Consider the following 25,888-nt stretch of genomic DNA (forward strand, 5'->3'; position numbering starts at 1 on the left):
AGGCCACTCACCGGGCACATCCTGACTGAGGTCCAGAGCGGTGGGAAAAATTTTCCTTCTCCAATGTGAGAAGAATTCTTGATATTTGTTGTTCTGAAGCTAATACCATTTTTAGGGTTTTGGTTTTTTTTTTTTTTCTGTTTTATACGCTCAATTAGATGAGTCTGCCTTCTGAATCAGCAGCTCAATAATGAGTTTGGTTGCATTTGCAGGTAGAAAACTGGAGGCACTTGTTTCCCCCACAGGCAGAAAGGTACATGTGCAATTAACTAATTGCAGGCTGATGCTCGTCTGGCATAAATGCTAGACACACACAAAGACACACACACCTTGACATCCGAAACTCCATCTCTGACCTGGGGGGTGTGAGAAAGACACACAGAGGATGATGCACTGAAGAGGTGCATTGTCTGGGGGAGAAGAACCTCCTCCTACCACGGAGGCTCCCACAGAGGTCATCCCTTCAGTGCCCCCAGGAACAGAAGGACATGTGGGAAGGTGGAATGCTCCCTGTTCCCAGAATTCTTTGAGAGTGGCTGTCAGTGTTTAAGTTAGAATATTGCCGGTTAATTGTTAGCTCTGAGAGAAAAATTATGAGCAGGGGAACGGTTCTGCATGGATTTAGTGTATTTGAATAATTTAGACCCCCGCCGTTAATTTGACAGGATTGTTTTTCTCTCGCAGTAGCCTGCTGCTACAAGAATTAAAACTGTCGGGAGTACCCGGGGCTGTGCTCGAGCTTAGTAATGAGGTTTATCAGTCAATAAATGATTTTATACAGCAAATTAAACTGTAAACTTCGTTTGGGCGGTAAATATTTAGAGAATAAAGATATCTGGTTAATGAGGAGGGCTGGATGTTTAAAAAAAGGGGGAGAGAAGGAAAAAAGGAAATGTCAACCTTCTAAATCTTGAATGTGGTTGGGACTGGATGACAATTTGCTCACTTACAGTTCTCTCTCACTCTCTTTCTCTGTAAATAACAGATGATGGTTTCATTGTGTATTTAAGGATGCAACAGAAAATCTTCCCATCTTTCACTTGTGCGTACCACTAGAATGAAATAATCCATTCCTCACGGGGTCCTTAGGAATAAATACATAAGGGAAAAAATATGTAAGTTGCTCATACAGTATCTGGCACAAGGTTCATCACTTCTGCTCTGATTTATTTTTAAAAGCAGATTACCCCAGGGCTGTGCTGTCCAGTATGGAAGCCACTCACCACATGTGGCTATTCAAATTTAAACTTAACATTAATTAAAATTAAATAAACTAAACACAGTTTCACAGTTGCATTTGCCACATTTCAGGTGCTCAGTAGCTCCAGAGGCTAGTGGCTGTGTCCTGGATGGAGCAGATACAAGCATGTCCATCATCACACGGAGTCCTGCGGGACAGGGGGACTGCAGAATCCATCTGACAATTTCATGTTTCTTGTGCTGGGGTACCCACAGATCAGGGGGTACCTGGGCTGGCTTAAATGGCACAAGAATTTTTGTATTATCTTCATTATATATCTGTGTGTATATGTAAAAGGACTTTTATAACCGAGTTACCAAATCTGTGGTTTTGTACATATCAATGCTTAGGACAAGGTAGTTAAGATAAAGTTTGAAAAAAAAACAAACAAGCAAATAAGTTGGTTTAGGAAATTTTAAATAAATCAATACTGGTTATAATAATTTGGCAAAAATCTTGAAATAGTATACGAAGGAATGATGATGATGTTTGAAAAATACTGAGCCAGTGGACCCCAAGGGTCAGGAAACTCAAGAAGAGGTAAAAGAAGGGAGAAAAAACAGCAGAGCTGAGAAGGAGAGAGGTAGGAATGTCCAAATCAAATTTCTCTACCTTCCAATTTTGCTTTGGCCAGAACCAGGCGGTATTACTTGCTCACCCACCCACGTCCTAAATAATCAACACATGCCCTTAACTCCATAAGCTTAGTCTTTGCGGCATCGCTAGGGATGTCATTCGTATGAACTCCCCATACCTGTGGGGTCTTTGGAACAGGGTTCTAGAAACTCTATGCAGCACCCTAAAGATTCCAAATATGAGTGTGACGTTGTAGGTCACAGGACATCCTGAACTGCACTCCCTGGCAGTCCATGCTGACAGTCCAAAATCAAGTCACCATCACCCGGGAGGGTACATCTCCCTCACTCCCACATGTGGCCCATTCCTTGAGCCAACTCCCTCACCTTCCCATCCTAATCCACCAGTAACATCCCCACTCTCTGATCACTGGACATCCCCCATATTGTAATCTGCCCGTCTGTGACTTCAGTAACCTTGCCCCATAACCTGGTCACAAACAAAAAAAAACAAAAAAAAGCAAAAACCCACAGAAGAGCTGGAAGCACCACTGCATCAGAGTCCCTAAAGAAAAAGATAAGACAATCAACTCAGATCACTGGAAGAGAGCTTAATACAAAGGTATGGGCAGGGTATAGGTAAACCACAAGGTTTAGACTCTTGGGGCCAGTAGCAAGGGGGCACCATGATTACTGCTCAGCTTGAAGGGGCAAGGGAGAGGGAAGGGGCGAGGGAGAGGGGAGGGACACGGCACCTGGAAGGAGAGGACCGCCTGACACGAGCTGTGATCTGAAGATGAGGGATGCCACCAGCTCATCCTAACCTGCAAGGAGGGAGTCAGAAGAACAAATGCCCCAATCACGTGCTCCTCTCTCTTTCTCATCTCTCCCTGTTGCTCCCCATTGGCTGAACCCAACTGAGAGACAGACAGCAAGGATTCTGCTGATAAATCTTGCTTTCCAGGGCAGGAAGCAGGGTGTGGAAGGGTGGAGAGGCCTTGGAGGGGCAAAGGAGAGCCCCCAGCACAATCATTCTGCCTGCTCGGGTTAAGTGAGCCTTATCTTCATCCTTCCAGAGTTGCGGGGAAGTGGGGGGTGCCCACCACCATTGCCGTTGGAACGCAGATGGCTCAGGCTCTGTATGTGTCCCACAGTCTCCTTTCGGGAGCTTATCCTCACAGGTGGACCCCCAGCTTCAAGGCATCACTGAGATTTCCACCTTCTGGGAACGTGTTACTCCATCTTTGAGAGGCTAAACTCCCCCTGCCAGCCCAGCCCCTTCCGAGAAGGTCACAGAACCTGGGAGATCCCAGGTGTTGGTCGTGTACAGTTCAAACTCTTTCCACAGCAAGTAAGAGTCAGACTTATCTCAAACTTGCTTGAACAACAGGGATCCCCACTGGGTCACGTAACTGACCCCTCGCTCTGCCCCTGTCCCCGGTGGGTGTCACCCACAGGCCGCAGCAGTTCCTGGCCTCTGTCTGCACACATCCAGGTCCCAATGAAAGGGGTCCCCCTAGAACAGCTCTGTCCAGCAGAAGGCAAGCCACACACTAATTCTTTAATTGCCTACTACTCACATTTTAAAAAGTGAAAAGAAACAGGTGAAATTAAATGTTCTAAAATATATTTTATTTAACCCAACCTGTGCAAAACACTGGCATTTCAGTATGACATCAATAGCAAATATATATATATATATATATATATATATATATATATTCATAAGAGATCTTGCATTCTTTCTCCATACTAAGTCTCTGAGATCTGAGGTCTGTTTGGACTCTCCCCGTGTTAAGTGCTCAGTGGCCACGTGTGGCTAGAGCCATCTTCTTATACAGCACAGTTCTAGAAAGTTCCCCCATGAGAGCAAGGCAGCTTCACGCAGCCCACTGGCCCAGCAGGGTCCTTTGCTCTTCACGGAATAATCACTGGCAGGAGAGGCAATTTCCTTAGACGAACCTGGCTCGCCTTTGATGCTGCAGGTGGAGACATTTTCCCCTGAGGTGTATGGGCCACTTAAAGACAATGGAAAATAAATACAAAACGAAATGAAACAAGCTTTCTGTTGGGAGGAGGTGTATTGCACACGCCGGCCCCTCTGTCGGGGAACTGCATTGACTCCTGGCTCGAGGTCCGTTCTAGCCTTGATTGAAACGCCTTTCCTCTGAAAGGAGAGAAGATCTCAGAGAGGTGGGGGAGGATTTCCCCTCCATGGATGCAGGAGAGCTGACGATGATGTAACAGATCCCGCCATCTAATGCCGCAGAGATCGATTTAACAGGCCTCTGCCTCATGGGGCTGATTGGGCCTTTTTGGGTAGAAAACTGCTTTGTCAAATAAACCTTACCCGCTATTTAAGCAACTTCTGTGCCCTTAGTACCTAAAGGAACGAGGATGGAAACTCAGGTGCTTTCTTTTGGGGACACAAGCGGCCAAAAAGTGCCAAAAGTCCATGCATGAGGTCGCAATAATGACGGTTACTGGTAATTAAACACACACTAAGTGCGTGGCATGTGTCACCTCATTTCATTTTCTAAAGAAAGTAATGAGTAAAAGGACGCGAATGGGCCTATGTCTTTATTAGGTAAATAAAAGCCACTAAATTCCATTTTCCCATTAAAACAGACAAACAGCTGGGGAGTCACAGAAGCAGGTCGTGGAATATGAGATGGTCCTCTGAGCATCGCTATGGCCATGCACAAACTGAAGCCAGGGCTAGGCAATGACTCCCAGGGCCTTGAGGGCCCTGGTGCCCAGCCCAGCTCAGCCCAGCTCTTCCTTCAGAACCAACACATGCACCATGCACCATTCCTTTGTTGAATGTGACATCTGCTAAACAGCTTTGAATAATTTTTTTTAAAAAAACCTTATTTTGTCTGAGAACATCTGTGTCCATCTGGACACTCTCCTCCCTGGCATCTCACTTTTAAGTTTGATATAACTATCAGATGTTCTTGCACAGATTCTGGGACAGATATGGGTATTGTGGAACAGACATCAATTATACTGATGTCATGAGGCATGTCAATCTCAGCCGGGAAAGTGACAGCTTCTTAATCATCAAACCGGCGAGCTTCCTGATCCATTCGCTGGTATTGTCAATAACGACTCACAGCAGCGTTGGATACAAGCCTATTTCTTTCCTCTTCGTTCTTCCTTCTTGCTTCTCTTCCCCTCCAAAAGGGCTGACTCTCCACTTTCCCTGGTAATTCCCCGCATCGTAGGTGTTTTTCATCCTAGTACTAAGCACAACTCCTTTAAGCACGACTCTAGTGCTAGACAGAGCTCTGCCTCTTTTCTTGAGCTTGGGCAGTTTTTATTTTTTATTCAGGGAGCGTCTAACTCAGAAAGTCTCTCCTTTTTGGCAGGTTCTGAGAAACTGACTTAGGGATGACGTGGAATTAGATAAACATTCTGACAAGACCTCCTATAGGCAGTTGGCTAGAGATCTACATTAACTTTCTTCCTAGAAGTCTATTGCATCTACTCTTCTGTTCATTTTACATAGTTTGGTTAGAGTTTTTGAAAGAGTCCTGTCTTCTCTGTGTTTGGGTAAGTTCCCTTATATCTTGTGTGTGTGTGTGTGTGTGTGTGTGTGTGTGTGAAAATGGTTAGATCCACATGATAAATCCCTACAAATCCTTACTCTGTGATTTTACACAATTGGAATACTGGTTTTGCTTTGTTTTGTTTTGGTTTTGGTTTTCTTTTAGTTTTTTTGCAACAGAAACTAAGTTTCTCAGTGAAGCTTTAAGAGTCATTTGATAGATGGAGTGAACTGTCACGGGCTCCGTGGTCCTTCTCTAAAGGGAGTAAAGCTTTGAAAACCACCCTGTGACACATTATTGCTTAAGCTTAAGAATGACTCCTTTGGCTCTTGATAACCCTCTCCCTTGCCAGTAATTTCAGGTCTATTAATCACCTATTTGAAAACTATTAATGACCTATTTGGAAAAAAATCACTTTTTTTCCTAGTGTCTTCTTACGAATTTCTGGCTGTGAAACCAGAGGTTAGCAATGTCCCCTCCCAGAGTTGTAGGGAGTGTCTTTTCTTTTATGTTATATCCTGGGCACACCATTGATCTGTCAACCCTAACTTAAATGGTCTGGGTCATAATGATGGCCCCCTCTGTGATTGAACAAAAGGAGAAAGAAAAAAAGGCTGGTATTTGTAAACAAGGACCAGATCATGCAGAAGTTGGGTTGAAGTAGTTCCAGAGTAGTGGCCTATTAAGAGAGCCTCCCTGTTACATGTAAAGTCTGACAAAGAGTCTATTTCTCCAAAACCAAAGTCTCTGAAATTCCCTTCTTTTATCTACAAAGTAAGAATAACACTCAGTAAGCATTTTCAAATCTCTTCCCAGCCATCCATCCTGTAAACTTTTGTCTAAGAAGGTCTTCCTGACAACATACATGAAGGAATCTCTAAAACTGCACGGGGACAAGTGAGGTCCCCCTCCCCTACCGCAGTGGTCATGTCCATTTGGACCCAACATGGCCACTTGTCCCAGGGAAAAACTGGGTGGCCGGCTAGACCAATCAGATTCTCCCCTTGGGAGTGAGGAATCAAGACAGAAACACAGAGTCTTAAGTTGTGGCCATGGAGAATAGACAGTTTTCCATGATACGGCCATGTTTGGCTCACATGCAGTGAGGTGAAGAGACCTGGTTTGCAACAAATGAAAGAGAGGGAGAGAGAGAGAAAGAGGAGAGACGTCTGCACAGAATCAGACACAAAAGTTGATACGACCCCGGGAGGGAGGGGGCACTTCTTGTTTCTACTGATAATGTTCTGGCCCCAGTTCCCATGCCCAGTGAGTAGTGCCTCCCCTTCCTCTCCTTGGCTTCCATTGGCTCTCTCTGGGTCTTTCTTCTTAACCCCTTTTTGCTTTTGCTTTTGCTTTTGCTTAAGCTGTTCTTTGCCACTGAAGACTATAAACATAAACACAAAAGGAGACAGGCATTGAACCTGCCAAGTACAGTGAATGACTCCAATTTAACCAATACTTCAGTTCCCCTTTCCATGTACAGGGTGACGGGTGACATGCATCTAACAGATAGGGTTTGTCTTCTGGAAAATGCTTTAGTGGCACAAGTTTAAACAGGGTGATGTTATCCATAGGTTTCCAGGTCAGTGTAGTCTGGACAGGACTTAAAAAGCTTCCTTCCAGAATACGGTCTGATTCAGCTTCTATTATTTGAACTTCAGTGTCTGTGTGCGTGCTTGTGTGTGTGTGTACACACTGGGAAAAATGTTTTCAGAATCTTTAGGCTGGAAGATGTTCATCTGCTTTTTGGTTCAAATCATAGGGCCTTCCCTCTTGCTCACGATTCATGCAAATAACTTCCCCCACCCCCTTTTCTCCCTCTCCTCTTCCCTTCCGTGGTTCTGTAAGAGTCCGCAGGAGGAAATCAGCCATTCTGGCTCTCCTAAGGGCAGACAGTAAAGGTCACTGGAAGTGGATCTTCCAGGATAACAAGGGGATCACATGGAGTGGTGAAGATGGGGAGCCTGAAGAAAATAAGTGCCTCAGAGACATAACTTCATATATGGAAAGAGCACGGCGTGATGTCAGGTGAACTAAAGCTAGACTGAGAGGCGTTGACGGTTACGCTGAAGAGTTGGGGTTTTAACACAAATGCAAAAGGTCACTTTTGAACTGATGGAATAGGCAATTCTTAAAGTGTTACAATGCAGACTGCTAAGTGGTCTTGTGATAGCCAGATTCCAAAGAGACAGCCTCCAAGCAACCACACCTCACAGTGTGTGGGCCCCGTGGCAGTCGCCTCCCATACTCAATCTGGGCTGCTCCTGTGTCTCCCTTTTGCAGACAGAATGTAGCAGAAGTGACTAGTCTTGGCAGCCCTCGCTTTGGGGCTTTTGAGGATTCTAAACTGCCACATATGATCTGGATATGAAACAGCTTTGTGAATTGAAATATGGTAAAAATGTGATTCCTTGGGGGCTGGGAACTGCAACATTAAAATGGCGATGCTGCCTGAGTCATGAGATGGCCAGGGGCACGTGTGCCTGGATGGGTGCCCTTGTGCCCTGCAGAGGGAACTGGTGAAGCAAACACGGCCTGCCACCTGACTGATCGGTTGTGACTGTCCAGGTCGCTATGCTTCCAGGGAGTCTGAGGATGCAGCTTGGGGAGTGTAACAGTGCTGAGATTGATTAGTGATGTCTGCCACAGGCACAGCGTGAGAAATTACTGCTCTTAAGTGATCTGTCATTCAGAGAGGAGGGTACTTCCCTTGGGCCTAGATGACTGGAAGAAGGGCAAACTCCATAGCCATGGGGAGGTGGGGAGAAGAGTTCAGATCAACCAGTTGACTCTCCCTCAGCAGAGCAAAGTGCTGAGTAGGAAGATGGTGGCACAGCCATGCCGAAAGAGGAAGCCGCCCACTGAAAGCAAGGATTCTCCCTACATTTCAACACAAGCAAGCTCAGAGCCCCCAGCTGCGGTCAGACTCTGGTCCAACAGGTGTGAGAGACTTTCACCCTGCACACTTCCCCCAAACAGCTCTGTCAAGTGCAATATTGAAGGCTTGACACTGAGCCAGCCAGGAAACTCAGAAGCTCATCAGCTCCCGTGGCTGGGAAAGCTCCCCCGACTGCCTCGGCCCCTTTGGAGACACTGAGCTGCGGCAGCTAACAAGCCCTGACACAAAGCAGCCAGCGCAGCCATTCACAGCAAACGCTCCTTGCTGGGGCTCACTGGCCTCGCCTGTTCGCTGTTTGTTTTCCAGCACCGGAGATGCGAAGGCACGCTCATGACTCCAGGTGAAGAACTCAAAGCCTTCTCCGGCACACGCGCTAAACACCTGGGTCAGACACGTCTGCTATTTGGTTTGCTTTTGTTGTTCTACACGTCCTTCACAAAACCCTCAACAAGGTGTGAAACAAGACATTTGTGAAAACCCGAGTGGTGCGGCTGTCTGCCTTAGTTATTTCAACCCTGAGATTGACAGTGAAAGACAAAATATTTCAGTAAAATAAAAGTGTTGTCAGCAAAAAAAAAAAAAAAAAAAGGTATGCTGATGACACACTGAGAACGTAGCCCTATGATAAACTAGGGGGGAAAATTGACGAAGAGCAGAAACACATAAGACTGCAATTTAATCTTTTTATTTGAAATATAAATATTGTTACTATCAAGCCTGACAGTATAGAAAAATGTGTGCCCTGCAGCCTTCTGACAAAACAAAATTTATATTTAAAACTTCCTGAAATAATATCTTTCATCCATAGGGTTTTGTCACATTGCAATGGCTCTGCGCCTGCTGTATGGCCCTGCACCTTTAATTATTTTATGCCTAGAAGACACATTTTAAATAGAAGAGGCGGGTTACAAGAGTTTTGACAGCTGAAGCTGATTAAAATACTGACAAAATGCACTCTATAGAATTCCCTAGGTTTTTGTCAAAGACCCATAGGAAAGTTAAAGATGAGAATCCAAAAAAAAAAAAAAAAAAGGAGGTATTTTTACCCACCAACATGAATCACTCAGACCAGGCTAGTGTTATTTGTTGCCTGGCCCTTGCCAGAGAAACTTTTAACAAAAATTCTCTTTTTCAAATGTTGAAAAGCCATGGACTGAAAAACTGGTTGGCCGATTGAGTTTGCTAATCTGTTTCCAGTTAACAAAGCACACAGTCTCCTTCCAAGGCCAGTTGTTCCATCTCATTTACTGAGGAGAAGAAAAGATGGATGGCTCACTTATTTATTTATCAATCTCTTTTATAAGGGTGTTACCAACTGGGCTGGTTTCCTGGATCTAGTTTCTCATTAGGAAGTGTGGCTTTTACAACCCCCAATGAAAGTCCAGTGTCTACCAACCAGTCACTCTTGTTGCCTCTTGCCTGAGGGAGTGAGCTAGAAGCCATTGCAGTAAAGGAGCCATCAATCTGGAGATGATCTCTGAAAGCAGAAAGTCTCTTGATATCGGAGGTCAGAATTTTAGGGCTGGACCTTCATGAGTTGGTTGAGTCTCATGTGCATTCATTCTTTTATTGTACTAATATAGGTGGAGGATCTATTCTGGGCAAGGCTCACAGTGACCTTGCCTTTGAAGAGGGCACTCACTTAAAAAACATGGCCAAATAATACTATTCCTGGCAAAACTGTCTTAGAAATGATGGAGAGATAAAAGACATTCCCAGACGAACAAAACTAAGGGAGTTCATCACCACTAGATCTACCTTATAAGAAATGCTAAAGGGAGGTCTTCAAGTTGAAAGACAAGAACACTAAGTAATAACATGAAAACATATGACAGTATTAAACTCACTGGTAAAGTTAAATATACAATCAAATTCAGAATACCCAAATATGGTAAAGGGGGTAAATCATTTTTATTTCTGGTCTAAAAGTTTAAAAAGCGATGATGCTAAAAATAACTACAGCTACTATAATTTGTTAATGGATAGACAATATAAAAACATATTAAATGTGACATCAATAGCATAAATGTTGGGGAAAGAGAAGTAAAAGTTTAGAGGTTTTGTATGCAATTGAAGGTAAGTTGTTACCTGCTTAAAATAGACTATTATTATACCTATAAGATATTTTATGTAAGCCTCATGGTAACCATAAAGCAAAAACCTAAGGCAGATACAAAAACATAAAGAAAAAGAAACTAAAATACACCACTACAAAAAAATAAACCACATTGGAAGAAAAGAAAAGTCATAAAACAAATAACAAAATGGCCCTACCTATCAATAATTAGTTTAAATATAAATGGACTAAATTCTCCACACAAAAGTGGCAGAATACATTAAGGAAAATCAAGATCCAGCAGCACCGGTCTTCTCAAGCATGCATGGTACATTCCCCAGGGTAGAGCCTATGCTGGGCCGCAAAGAAAGACTTAACAAATTTAAGAAGACTGAAATCATACCAAGCATCTTTTCTGACCATAATGCATGAAACTAGAAATCAACAATAGAAGGAAGATGGGAAAATCCATGGAAATTGAACAATTCACTCCTGAACAATCACTGGGTCAAGGAAAAAATCAAAAGGGGAATCAAAAAGTATCTTGAGACAAATAAAAATGAAAACACAGCATACAAAAACAAGAGATGCAGCAAGAGCAGTTCTAAAAGAAACATTTATAGCAATAAATGCTTACATTGGGAGAAAAGAAAGATCTCAGATAAACAACCTAATGTTACACCTTAAGGAATTAGAAAAATACAAACAAGCTAAGCCCAAACTTAGCAGAAGAACAAAAATTATAAAGATTAGAGCAGAAATAAATGAAATAGAGACAGAAGAGACAATACAAAAAAAAATGAAAGAATTGGTTTTTTGAAAAGATAAACAAAATTGATAAACCTCTAGCTAAACTAACCAAGAAAAAAAAAGGCTCAAATAAAAAAAATATAAATGAAAGAAATATAACTGAAACCATAGAAATACAAAGGATCATAAGAGACTATATGCCAACAATCACAGGCCAACAAATTGGGTAATCTGAATTTCTAGAAATTCATAACCTACCAAGACTTCATCATGAAGAAACAGAAAATCTGAACAGACCACCAATGACTAAGGAAATTAAAGCAGTAATTTAACTTCCCAACAACAGCAGCAACAACAAAAGCTAGGACCAGATGGTTTCACTGGTGAATTCTACCAAACATTTAAAGAATTAATGCCAATCCTTCTCAAACTTTTCCAGAGGGAACACTCCCAAACCCATTTTATGAGGCCAGCATTACCCTGATACCAAAGCCATCTATAGATTCAAGGTAATCCTTATCAAAATTCCAATGGCATTTTTCACAGAAATAGAAAGAACAATCCTAAAATTTGTGTGGAACAACAAAGACCCAGAATAGCCAGAGCAATTTTGAGACAGAACAAAGCTGAAGGCATCACATCATTAGCAAATATCAAGGAGGAAAAACAAGGGCACCGAGACGCACTGAGCCCCAGCCACACACCTGGGCCCTCCAGTGCACCTTCTACTGTTGATTTGTGTAGTTTTCAGATTTAGGCTGTTGCAAAAATTGTCCCTATGAACACTGTACTGCATGTCTTTCAGTGAAAATATGTACGAATTTCTGTTGGGTGCATGTTCTTTTGATTTGTTTTATACCAGAAAGTTTGCATGTCTAGGCCAGACATTTGCCCATTTATTAATAAAATAGATGCACTGTGTCTCATCTGGCTACACAACCCCTTAAACAGAACTCTTGAAGGCACAGTAGTGATTCATGGACCCAAATCTCAATGAGGCAGAAGAAGCAGGGATGTTTGGACGGGCACAGCATCATAAATTAATAAGGAGGTGGGCAAGAGTCAGGGAAAATTTACCTCCAACCTGGGTCAGAAAATCCAGCTCGTTATTACTTAATTGTGCTTTGATTAACACTTAATATCATTCTGAATTACTCCCATTAAGCTATTCTTCTATGTTTCCCCTGCATAATGCCTTAAATAGAAATAAATTGCAGCATTAGTTAACAGCATTACATCATGTGAATTTTAAATACCACAACTTGGGGGAAATAAAGCTTTATTAGGAGTCGAGTTATAAATCTGCACTAGACAAAGCTGCAGGTATTTTTGGCTATTTGAGTTACTAAAAGAAAATCGGTGTCTTTGAGTTCTCTTAATGCTGTTGTAGCTTTGACTGATGTCACCGCCAATATTCCAGGGCTGTGTCTATGACATAAAACAAGGGCATTGTTGAACTTGGCTCCTGAGGTTAGGAGGTGGGGAGGTGGTGGCCAGGGGTGGTTTTGGAGCTTGATTAAGCTGAATTTAAAGTCGGCCACAACGTGCAAAAATAAAGAGGTTCTCAATCAGAGGCAATCTGAGCTGAATCTGGAGAAACCAGCTCTGTGTATTTTGTTACATCCAATCTTTGAAAGTTTCAGTTTTAGAGTCTGGATCACTGAATATTCTCAGTGTAAGGCTATCACAAATCTTAATCATTTACCAGGATACAGTTTCTTAAAATAGAAAGAATCTGAACTTCAGAGTCAGTGAAACTTTGGCTTCTAATTTGTGACCCCGGGTAAGTTTCTTGACTTTTCCGAGCAGGGCCACTGTATACAGCTGTACAAGTTGCTAACTGCAAAAAGTTTTCCAATTTAGGGAGCAAGTGAAGACTGGAATCCTTCCTGTGCCCCACCAGCCAAGTCATGAAACTGTGTCTTCTAGGGGTTTCTTTTGCACACAGGCACCATATAAACTTGTGGTGGCCCCGACTGTGAGTCTCAGTTTCCTCACCCCTAAAATAGAGACAGAATCATGAAATTCACAGAAGCACTGTGGGAATTTTTAAGTTATCACACAAGTAAAGGGTGCAGAATATCAAATGACATCCTACACATATTTTTTTGGCCACATTTGTTGCTTTCCCCAGTGTGAGTGTTAGCATGCACTTATCCTGGGGTCTAGGAAAAAGGGTAGGAGATTAAGGAAGGCATCTCCTTTTGTGGGTTTAAATATGTAGGAAGCTTGTGTCTTACAGATCTATTCATAAAGGTGGTCTCTCTTTGGCTTGATGTTTTGTTAGTAAATCAACATAGTGACTATCACAGGAATTTGAGAAACTAAAAAAAAAATCACTTCTAATCGCAGAACTCATCAGCATCATATCTGGGAATATGGTTGTTATCTGACAGTGCTTATCAAAGAACATTCATGTAAATCAGGACATAAATTATAACATGTGATCATGGAAAGTGGCCTTGTGATCTCGCTGAGAAAGATCATGCTTAAAAATAAGAACAGAAAGACTCTGGCTCTAACTGAAAGACCAAATTGGCTGTTTTAGGTCAATTTCTATTCAATGGATTGGATGCTAAATATTCAATCTGATCCCATTACAGTCGCTGAACCATTACAACCACTGATGATGAAATAACCATTATCAGCTCAACTATTCAAGCTACTCATCTATTTTTTCGCCACTTGACAATTGGACTAAGTAATGTGATTAAAATATGGTTGAGTTAGTGGCAGCATGGAGATACCATCTGTGATTGAGCAGAGAGGAAAAACAACTCCAAACGAGGACATGCAGGACAGGAAGAAAGATGGACTATGCCTGAGGCTCGAGTCTAGGCCCCAGCTTTGCTTCATGTTAGAGAGGACCCGTCCACAGGGGCAATTCGCCTACCAGTAAGGGAGTCCCCAAGGGTGTGCCCATCAGTTGCCATGGCCAGCTCAGCCTGGAATGACCCCACACTAAAACAAGAAAAACAGTCAGAGCTTGGAAAATGGAGCTCAATTTAAAACCAGAAGTATGGGGACACAGCGCATTTTGTTGGAGATACTAGCTGAAAGGGACACGAGGACCCAGAGAAAGCGCCGGGAACCAGCACATCAGAAAGGAGAGATTTGTTTCCGCTGTAATTTTGCCTCTGTTGACTGTCTGCTCGTAACATCTGCCCAAACATTGATGTTGTGATTGTCCATGATTGATGGGGGAGATTTTAGATGGGAAGGTTTAAAAGGAATGAAATAAAGTCATAGAAAATGAATAGCATGACGAAAGTAAGACTAACAGAGTTGAAGGGTGAGTGAGTGTGGCGGATGGTAATAGAGGATAGTTCTTAAAATAAGCTCAGTGAACACAGACACAGTTTGTGGGCCAAGAAATGGCATAACAGTGTCATTATCACCTGCTTTGCGCTCATTTTTTCCACATATGTAAATGCTGGGGATGTCTTTCTTTGCTTAACCTCACTTATTTCATAATTGAAGGTCGTGCTTTTGAAACAAAATTCCAAACATTAAAAAGGACTGCTCCTTTAGAGAAAAAGGAGATGAACTGATAAAAGAAGGAACTCTGGGGAGGAGAGTGAGATTGGCAGTTTTAGTCAAGGTGATGATGTAGGAACTTCACCTGCCTCTTTATTATTATTTTGATTTTGCAATGAGAATTTATTTAGGAAATACGTTTGTAATTAAAGACAACCAAAATAATCGCTGTACTTATTTTTTAGAATAACACATAGTAAATTTGGCCTTTTTTACACCTGTAGTTCTATAAATTCTATATAACACATGCATAGATTCATGTAACTATGACCACAATCAAAATACAGAAGAGGTCCATCACCTCCTCCAAAATCCCCTCATGCCTTTCTAGTCACCCCCGCTTCATCCCTAACACCTGGCAACAACTGATCTGTTCTTCGTCACTCACTAGAGTTTCATCATTTTGAGACTATCACGTGAATGGGATATAACCTTTTGGGAGTGGCTTCTTTTATTCAGTGTAATGCACTGAGATTCACCTAAGTCACTGTGTGTAACAACAGTTCGTTCCTTTTTATTGCTGAGAGTATTCTATCAGATGGATGTACCATATTCTGCTTATCCGTTCATCCACTGAAGGACATTTGGGTTGTTTTCCATTTTCCACACTTATGAGTAGAGCACTAAAAAATATTCATGTCCAAATTTTTGTATGAACGTAAGTTTTCATTTCTTTAGGGTAAACACCCAGAAGTGGGATTGCTGTATCACACAATAAGTGTGAATTTAACTTTCGTTTTCTGGAGAGACTCCCACTTTATAATCCCACCAACAATGTAGGAGAGTTTCAGTTGCTCCAGCAGCCTTCCATCGTTGGTTCAAATCTGAAACTGGCTCCCACACACGGAGGAGCAAGGAGCGATCAAAGAAAGGGGCACACCACTCCAGATTGGTAGGTGGCTGTATTAAAAAGCAAGGGAACTCACTTAGCAAGGCTTGTCTTGGGAGGCCACAAGACGAGTAGATCTCCATATCCATCGGCCAGAATCTCAAATGTTTATATAGAGGTCTTAATGGGGTTTAGTCAATACAGCATCCAGATGGTCTCAACCACACCTTACTCTCTCAAGACTATGCCCTTGGAACAGTTCCCACTATGGGAACAGTGGGCAGAAGTTACATTCCAAGGACAGGAGTGGGAATGAAGTGCCTCCAATTTCCCGGGTCCAGTTCATGAGTCATCCACCAGTGGCCATGTCTTCTTGATAACCACCTCCTATAGCCATCACTTCATATTGTCAGTAATTTTTTTGTCATTCTGATAAACTGTAGTGGTATCTCATCATAGTTTTTAACTTGTGTTCAATTAATTTCTCATGATTGAACATCTTTTCATGGGCTAATTTGCCTTCTCTTTGGTGAAGTATCAAGTTGTTTGCCCTTTTAAAAAAAAATTGGTTGTTTGCCTTCTTACTATTGAGTTTTGTGAGTTCTTCATATATTCTGTATGTAAATCCTTTGTTGATAAGTGATTTGAAAATATTTTTCCTAGTCTGTAGCTCATCTTTTCAATCTTTCAGCAGTGTCTTCCACAGAGCAAATGTCTTTAGTTTTAAGTCCAATTACAATTCTTTTATCCTTAAATGAATTATGACTTCTGATATGTCTAAGAACTCTTTTCTGAGTCCCAGGTGACAAATATTTTCTTCTAAAAGTATTAATGTACTGCATTTTACATTTAGATCTATTGTACAATTTGAGCTAAGTTTTGTATAGGATATGAGGTTTAGGTTGAGGGTTTTTTTTAATATATTTAAATGTACAATATTTTAACACAATTTATTATAAAATATCCTTTCTCTACAGAATTGCCTTTTCCACTTTTCCAAAAATCAATTCACCATATCTGTGTGGGTCTACTTCTGAACTCTCCATTTCGCTCCATTTGATCTATATGGCTCTTCCTTAACTAAAACCACATGTTTCAACTGCTATAGATTTATAGTAAGTCTTAAAACTGGGTACAGTGATTTCATCAACTTCATTTTTCTTTTACAAATTTGTTTTGGTTATTTCAGTTCCTTTGCCTTTCCATCTGGATTTTAGAATAAGTTTGTCTATAAACAAAACAAAACAGAGCAAAGCAAATAAACAAACAAAAGCCACTGGGATGTTGATTGGTAGTGCATTAAATCTATCAGCTAATTTGGGGAGGACATAGTAAACTGACATTTTACTACATTGAGGCTTCCAATCCATGATTACAGCATGTCTCTCCACTGATTTAGGTCTTCTTTTATTTCTCATATCAGTATTTTGTAGTTTTCAGCATATAGCTCCTATATATACATATACACATACACATACATATACATATATACAAACATATATATATATATATATATATGACTTCTAGACTTAGTTCTAAGTATTTCACCTTCGGAGTTACTGCAAATGGTATTACTTTTGTTGGTGTGTTTATTTTTCAAATTTTGGTTCCAGGTCTTCATTACTAGTATGTAGAAATACAATTTATTTTTGTGTGTTAACTTCGGATTCTGTAATTTTCCTAAACTAACTTACTAGTATTAAGAGTTTATATCCTCGTTGCTGTTGTCTGTAGACCTGTTGGGTTTTCGTACAAATCCAATCATACCCTCTGTGAATCGAGAGAGTTTTATTTCTTCCTTTTCTAGTCTGTACAAATCTTATTTCCTCTGATTTTCCTCTGATTGTCTTATTATACTTGCTAGAGCTGCCACAAAAATGTCGAATGGGAGTGCTAAAAGTAGATCTCCTTTCCTCAGACTAGTCCTAGGGGGAAAGCATTTGGTCTTCACCATTAAGTATGATGCTAGTTGGCATGTACACATTGAAAACTTCATCAGACAATGTTATATTTTTTGCTTTCAACCATCAAGCACATTTTAAAAACTCAAGGGAGAAGAATTCATCATTTACCCAGATTTTTGTCATTTCCATTTTCCTTTCTTCGTTTCTGAGGTTTCAAGTTATCACCTGTTATCACCTCCCTCTGTCTAAAGCACTCCCATTACCAATTCTTTCAGAGCATGTCTCTAAAGGCAACAAATTCTCTTATTTTACTTTCACATGAGGATGTTAGGGTGAGCAACTGTCCTTCTTTGCCTAGTTGTAGCATTAAAAGTCCTGCATTCAGAGAAACCTCTTACTCCTGGACAAACTGGGACAGTTGGTTCCCCTAAGCGTCTTTATTTTACCATTATTCACTGGTCGACTATTACCTGTATTTTCACTGCTTGTAGAATTCTGGAATGACAATTCTTTTCTTTCAACCTTTTAAAAGTGTTGTTCCCCCTTCTCTGGCCTCCATGACTTCTGAAAAGAAAACCATAGTCATTCAAATTGTTATTCCCTGTAAGTAATTAACTGTTTTCCTGTGGCTGTTCTCAAGTCTTTTTCTTTATCTGTAGGTTTAAGTACTTTGATAATAACATACTAAAGGGCGTATCATTTGGTTTATCCTACTTGGGTTTCATTTGAGATTCATGTCTTCTCCCAAATTCACAAAGTTTTCAGCTATTATTTCTTCAAATATTTTTTTCCACACCACATTTTTTTCTCCTCTTTTCTGGGACTTCTATAACAAATGTTGAACGTTGGATATTGTCCCAAGGTCCCTGAGGCTCTTTTCAATTTTTCAGTCTTTTTCTGTTTATTGTTCAGGTTGGATAATTTTTATCGCTCTGTCTTCAGGTTCACCTAGTGACTCTCCTGTTTTCTTCTCCATTTTGTTATGAAGTACATTCAGTGAGGTGGGTTTTTTAAATTTAGGTTATTCTATTTCTATTTCTATGATTTCTGCTTTTTGTGTATCTTCTATTAATTTTGTGAAGCCTTCTGTCATTCCATTCCTTTTAAAAGTGTAGGTTTTCACTTCTTGGATCATGTTAATAATAGCTGTTTTAAAGCCTTTATCAGACAATTCTAACACCCGTGTCGTTTTGGCATTGGTATTCTATTGAATGTATTTCCCACGCAAGTTAATATTTTCCTCTTTCTTTAGATGCCAGGTAATATTTAATTGTATGCTGGACCTTTTGAACATGAGGTTAGGAGACGCTGGATCTTGTTTAAATCCTATGGAGAACATCGACATTTTGTTTCTCCAGGCAATCGATCCTGTTGGGTCAAGCTGCAAATTCTCCACAGACTTCTGTAGGTTGTGATCTCAGTTTCTGTCCCCTTTTCAAATCCTTTGCAGTGCTATTTGAACTTATCCTGCATGTGTCCCACCCAGTGGGCTGTCTGGGACCTGAGTCAGGTCTCTCTCTTAGTTCAGTTCTCAGAGCCTTTGGTATGTTCTTTGGGAGCAGAAACACAAATGCTCAGTGTGTGAGTGATTCCAGGAGTTGATACACCACTTAATGGGCTTACTTTGCTGGGCTCCTCTCTCTCCATAATCTCCCTGCTACATTCCACATCCCTGAGGCTTCCTGGTTTGATGCTCCCATAAGGAAGCTAGGGTTGTTGTTTCCCAGCTCTTTCCCACAATACACCTGCATCCACAGCCAGGTGGTGGTAAGTCAATAGAGGGAAAAAGCAACAGGGACCCTCCTCACCCTCCTGGGACCAATTAGAGAGGAAGGTTCATCTCCCTGTCAGAGTTTTAGTAGTTTGAAGAGCCTCAGTTCCATCACCAACACTGCACTGTCAACACTGTGCAGTGATTACCTGGCCCCTGGGGCTCAAGAGAGTAAAGATATTTTTCAAAATGGGTGATTTTCCTGCCCTCTCTGAGCTTTGAGAGTCCCCTTTCCTGCTCCTGATGCCAGGGCTTCTTTTGGAGTTCTGTCTGGATACATGGATGATCACTTAGTGTTTTGAGCTGCCTTGAGTCCAGGCTGTGAGGGAGAGGAAGATAAAAAGCTGGTAAACTCACCAAAGTTTTGTGACACTGAATTCTGTTCTTCTTCCCCAATCTGCCTGCTACTGCTACTTTCAAAGTCTTCAGATAGCTTCTCCGTTACATTCTACTGAGCTTTTGTAGCTTCATTCAATGGAAGAGACAGGACGGAGTGTGGATTCATCATTTCACCTGGAATTGCAGCCTGCAGCACCTATGTTTTCAGGTTTATCCTCGGAGATGTATATTACCACAGACAGAACTTGGGTAGTGATGTCAGTTTTGAGATAGAATTTTTCTCCGACATTTAACTAGCTGTGTAAAGTGAGACATGTTACTTGGCTTCTGAAAGCCTCCCTTCCCCTCCTTGTTAAGTGGGAGGCGAATGCATATCACTAAGTGTGTTGTCCAGTTCCAGCAGGTAATGTGCAGTGCTGACACAGCGCAGGTGCTGAATTCCTATACATTTATTACCTCCCCTTCCCCTCTGTCTCCCTGAAGCTGCTCTCCTGGAGTGATGGTGGAGGGTGACATTTGGAGTGCAAGGAGCCATGTTCAGTCTGATTTTGCAGCACATTTGTGACCGGGGAGTGGTGGGATAGAAAAGAGTTTGTGGATGCGTTAAGTTTCAGGCAACTTTAAACATGACTGCTTATGGTTCTGTGCAAACAGGATACAAAGAGTTTTGAAAAGACCATTAAAGCATGAAGGGAGGGAGGCTGAGATGCTTCTGTTGTGTTTAAGATGTCATTGGGAAGGTTTGTATTCATATCCCAGCACAGCTAATGGCATTTCATTATTAATGCCTAAGATCTGACATCAAGATATTACAATATACATATTTAAAAGCCCAGCCTTATATTTTCAGCACTGCAAATAAAGTGGAAGATAGTAGGAACTGATCAATCACTTAGTTGACTTTAAAAAAAGGAAACCATTACTCTGGGGTGGTGGCATGGAGGGTGGTATATTTTAATAAACACAAATGCTATGAAATCTTAAGTTGGAGTGTCCAAATCCTAAACACAGTTCCTAGAGGGTTAAGATGGAGAGTTACCCACTGGCAAGACTGCCTCTGTTAAAGACCATTCGGAAGCAACACTACAGACACCTTGCTGCTTTCACTGTTGAGAGCTACGTGCAGCCTTCTGCATGGGGTCCTCACTTTGAGATCCAGGGGGTGGGGGTTTGCTCTCTGGTTTCAGTAAGAGCAAGGACTGGGCACCTCCTGAGTGACCATTCTGTTCACCTTTTACATCCTCCACGAACCATGCTGACAGCCAGAACGCACCGACCCAAATCTGTGGCCCGCCCCTCTTCCGGAGACTAGAATGCATGACCTGTATTTATGCACTTTGTGTGCTGACCTCAGTGCTGCTTTTGTTTGTTTGTTTGTTTGTTTGTTTGTTGGAAGCAGGCATATCGCTCACCCTATTTGAGAAGAAAAAACTTCGGAAAGAACCGCTCTTCTGATCTCTCGTTTCACCCCTCTGCCACCATTCCTCCTCACAGCTGCCAAGATGATTGTTCTACAAAATCTGTCGGAGGCTGTCATGCTTCTGCCTGGGAAGTCTTCATTATCCCCCTGCTGTTCAAGACACTGGGAGACAGGAGGGCGCAGCAGCGTGGAGTGTGGAGCTGCCTGAGCCAAAGCTTCTGACTCCAGACCCACGGGGGCACACCTTGGGCAAGTGACCCACGCTCTCTGTGTCCTTGGTCCTAAGTAAGCAGAAGCACACTGTGACTCTAGCATCTTCTCCCACCTGTCCTTTTAGCTCAGGTCTGCCTGTGATATTTCCTCCGCCCCATCTGAGTATTCTTTTTCCCTCGTATACACATAAGCTATTTCCTCCTCCCCAGATTTGCTCAAGTCATTTCTCCCACCAGAAACGCCCTCCTCCACTCCATTTCAAAACACTCAAATCATTCTTCAGGTGACAACTCACACATTTTCCAACAGTCTCAAATCCTTTCCTTTCTCACCCTTTCTGTAATATATCGTCTCTGCTATTCCTCCATGAACACATGTATCTTATTAATTTGATAAACACTTGTTCAGGACCTACTATATAGACCAGGTGTTGGATAAATCTTTGGGGTAATATTAAAAAATGAAAACACATTATCTTGCTCCTGACAGAGCTTACAGTCAAGAAAGAGAAAGAGAAAAATGTTTAAGGTTTAGAGCCCAAGAGAGTATCCAGATGCCGTAACGAAATAGTGTCACACGAGCTCAGAATGATTCTTTCCACCCTTCTTACCCACAAGTTGACATTCTTAATTTTCTCCTTAATTGTGTGTTTCTCATTTCCTCTGGGGAAGACAGAGGAGATGATAAAGATGATGGTGTGTCTGCTGCTTTGTGGCAGGTACTGTGCTAAATGCTTTATAGCAGGTATTCCCAACTTTGGCTGCATAGGAGAAATTCTTGGGGAGCCTTTAAACATCCTAATATGCACCCCCGCCAATGAAAGCAGAATCTCTTGAGTAGGACCCAGACACCTGTATTTTTAAAGCTCCCCAGGTAACTGCAACGTGCAACTAAAGTTAGAACCACTACTTTTCATGCATTATATCAATGTTTCCCAGATGATCCTGACGACAAGTATCACCTGGAATATTTGTTTAAAGAAAAACAAAACAAAAAGACAAGGTCTTGAATCCCAAAGCCACTGCCTCAGAATTTCCATGAGAGGGGCCTGGGAAGCCGTACTTTTAACAAGCATCATTAAGGGACTTGGCCGGGTGGAAGAGGGTGCTACACTGTATTATTTTATTGACACCACGGTTCTTTTATTTACGTACTATGAATATGAGGTGAGGACACTGAGGGGCAGAAAAGTTAAGGTCACACAGAGCCAGGATTTGAACCAGCGCCTGCATCCCTAAACATCACTGGATTGGGCTGGGATGCACTGAGGTAGAAGGAGGGCAGCTGTTCAAAGAGTTGACAGCTTTTCAAGGGTGGGGCCGTGTCTTATCCATCTGGGTGCTCGAGTCCCTAGCACAGTGCCTGAGACCTCAGAGGCATTTAACGTTTGATGAACAAACTGAGGAAGTAATCGATGTGTTATGACCCAGCAAACCTTTCCTGGGTATGCTGACCTCAGCTGAAGGTCAGATCGCATAAGCTTCGGATGGAAAGACGTGGAAGTACTTCTCTGTCTGGGGCCTCAGAAGCCTCCATCATCTCGCTGTGTGACTTGAGGCCGATGTTCAGCCTGCCTCAGCCCCAAATCGCTCTAAAATCGGAGGAATGCCACTCATCCACTTCCTCGGGGAACATTTTGGAAATCTCGAGTAGTATACAGACACCCAACAATGACACAAATGTGTGCCCAAGGCGGGCTGTGCTGCCGACTCCCCCGCACATGTGCACCGCTCATCACTGAATTGCTCATTAGGACCATTGTTGCGAAACCCGTGCAGCTCTCCCACCCTATGATTTCCGCAAGTTCTAGAGAACGTCTTGTAACCGATCATTGAGTTTCATTCCCCATCTATCTGCGCCGTCTGGGGAGGCTTCACGGGAGGAGGTGCAGACGAGCAGAACTTGGAAATGTGCTGGAAAGAGAAGGTCCAGAGATTTGGACTTAAATCCTCAGCAGGTTAACAGCGGGGCAGGCATGTCACCTCACAGATCTCAGTGTGTTCATCTGTGAAACCCAGACGCCAAGGGCAATGGTCTCTTGGGTGTGCATGGGAATCAAATTCAGTGTTTGTGAAGCACTGAACAGTGCCTGACACACAGTAAACGTGCAATAAGTGGCCGCCATTGTCATCTACCATCATCATTTCATTCTTGGTACAAAAAGAACCTGGACTATCTGGATTTTGCTCAGGGTACTCAATATATTTCCAGTGTTGTTGGAAGAGGACTGTCTCCATCACCCCTAAACTGCCACCATCACTAGATACTCTCACATATATCTCAAAAGAGCAGGATTTCCCATCTCCCGTGTACATAGGATCATGGCTATATTGGGTGGGTGTCGGCAACAAAATAACCCTAGAATGAAAAACATGGAAGGGAAGCCATTTCTCCCTTCATGTTTAAATCCCCCTGATGGTATCCGCTGCACTTAGAGTAAAATGTGAATCAGAAGTGCTGCACCACATAGCCTGTGTCTGCCTTTCCTCCCCTTGTCTTGCCAAGACCCCAGCATACAGGGCTTCTCATGTTTTTTAAACCCCATGCTCACTTCCACCACAAGTCTTTGTTTTTGTTCCTCTCTCTTCCTGGAAGACTCTACCCACACATCTCCAGATGATTAATGTTTTCTCCTTGCGATCTCTGCTGAAATTCTAACCTCTCTGGAAAGTTGGGAGTTCCACCAACTCACAGCTCTTACCACTGCCACAAAGCTGCATCTCATCCCATTCCTGGTTCAAAACACTCTACTGCATAGCTCTGTTCTTCAAAACACATATTGCTATCTAATATTATCTTGAGTTTATTTATTTTCTCCTCCCACTAGAATATAACTACCCCGAGGGCAAGAACGACACATGGCTTATGAACCATGTTATCTCCAGAACATAATGGACTTTCTAGCTCACAACTAGCACTCAATAATATTTGCTGAATGAATGAATAAGTGTTCATCTTTCTGGCATACACAACATATGCTACCCCAATCTATACTTTTTTAAAAATAAATCTTTGCCTTCAGATGGACACAATTAAAGAAAAGAATAGCCCTGGATCATGATTCATTTTTCACATATTCACTGAGCACCCACCACATTAAAATCTTTACAGGGTTTTGGAACACCAGCCTTGACATCAGAAATTCAAAGAAAAGGAAGAGGCAGCTGTGAATCAATATTATTGAACCCCGACCATGTACCAGGTGCTGTCCTAAATGGTTTACAGGGATTAACTCTGGAAAATACTTCATAGAGCCTATGAGGAAAGCACTGCTATTATCTTCATTTTACTAAGAACACTAAGGCCCAAACACATTAAATAACTTGATCAAGATTTGGCATTCAGCAAGCAGAAGAGCCATGCTAAGAATCAGAAATCCAACTTGAAATCCCTTGCTCAGAGACCCTCCACACTGCGTTTGCTGCTCCATCTGAGGGATGCATAGATACCTGGGAGACCAAGGACAGTTCCTTGAAGGAACCAATAAAGACTTCAGAGACAGCTGATCCTGGGTGTGAAGTTTGCCTGCAAAGATGGCCACCGAAGATCCTTCCGTCCTTCTGAGCATATGCCACTGTTTGTATCAAGAGTTGGACTGTGTTTCCCCTTCCCTGGAATCTAGGCTGGCTGGTGTCTTGCTATGATCAATGCAATGTAGTAGAGAGATGTGTAAGTTCTGGTATCTAGCACTAAAGAGCCCTGGAAGTTTACACCTTCATTTTCCCAGGATTCAGCTGCCATGAAATAAAGCTCAGCCTAGACTCCTGAATGACTCCCAGATAACTGAGTCACATGACAGCAACATCACGTGGTAGAGAGACAAGCCACCACCACCCCAAACCCTTGCTGAAACTGCAATACTGTAAGCCAATGCATGGGTGTTGTTTGAAGTCACTATATCTTAGGATTCACTGCACAGTAATAGGTAACTTTGAGAAAGTTTCTACCTCAGCCAAACCCCGTTCAACAGAGACCCTATGCATTGAACTAAGTGCAGGTGACGTAAGTACGGGATGTAACCTTTGGTTCCCATATTTCACTGGAATGTCTTAGAGGTGAATGTCGTCTGTAGAGTGTTTTGTTTTCTCAGCTCCTTCTCTCCTTCCCTCCCTGTGCACGGTGCATGGAAGGGTGTGCTGTGGAATCTGGGCACACTAAATCATGGAAATTGAGTGATATCCACACCAAACTGGTTGTACCCATAGTCAAGATGATGGTTGGCCGGAGCAACCAAGATGAGGAAGAGGCTTTTAAAGGGAAAGCATATTCTTTCTTTCCTTCTTTGACTTGAAGTTCTCAATTCAAATTCTGATCATTCTCCAGGTGAGGAAAAAGGTCTGTGCCCCGGTTACACAACCACTGCGACACTGTGGTTCCACACTGCACGTCGGAGTGAGGACTGCATAATGCTCACTTCAGTGAGGACTGTTGTGCACATTAGGGTTTCCAGCTGTAAGTGGAGACGCTAGTGATTACACAGCTTTGAAAATCAGCCCTAATGGCTGCCTCACCTAGTCTGCTCATAAAAGCCAAATGGTTCAGAAATTTCACTAAATTACTCTTATTGCTTAAACTAATTCAGAGTCATAACCCAGAACTTAATTTTTTCACTGTGTGGGTCTGTCCAATTCATCTCAAGTGCAATGTAAACTCCATTGTACAGAAGTGCCAATGGGGCAAACCCAGATTTACATTTGATAATTCTGGCATAACATCACATCCACAGCCCCACCCCTCTGGCCACCACCCAGTTAGGGGTGGCCAAGTAGCAGTTCTGACCAGTGAAATGAAAGTGGAAAATTCT

General features: G+C 42.3%; 1 long non-coding RNA gene across 6 annotated transcripts in view; it reads right to left on the bottom strand.

Moving 5' to 3' along the window:
* The window catches only part of LOC116281945 (uncharacterized), a 522,270-nt gene that overhangs the window by 211,183 nt on the left and 285,199 nt on the right, over positions 1 to 25,888 (bottom strand). For 5 of the 6 annotated variants that reach the window (XR_012076301.1, XR_012076302.1, XR_012076307.1 and 2 more), the window contains one exon: positions 951 to 1,084. The exons of the other annotated variant lie outside the window; for it this stretch is intronic. This is a non-coding gene — a long non-coding RNA (uncharacterized lncRNA). The remainder of the gene's footprint in view (positions 1 to 950; positions 1,085 to 25,888) is intronic. 6 annotated transcript variants of the gene reach the window in all.

This window comes from Vicugna pacos, chromosome 9, assembly GCF_048564905.1.
Source record: "Vicugna pacos chromosome 9, VicPac4, whole genome shotgun sequence".
In the NCBI taxonomy this organism is placed as follows: Eukaryota; Metazoa; Chordata; class Mammalia; order Artiodactyla; family Camelidae; genus Vicugna; species Vicugna pacos.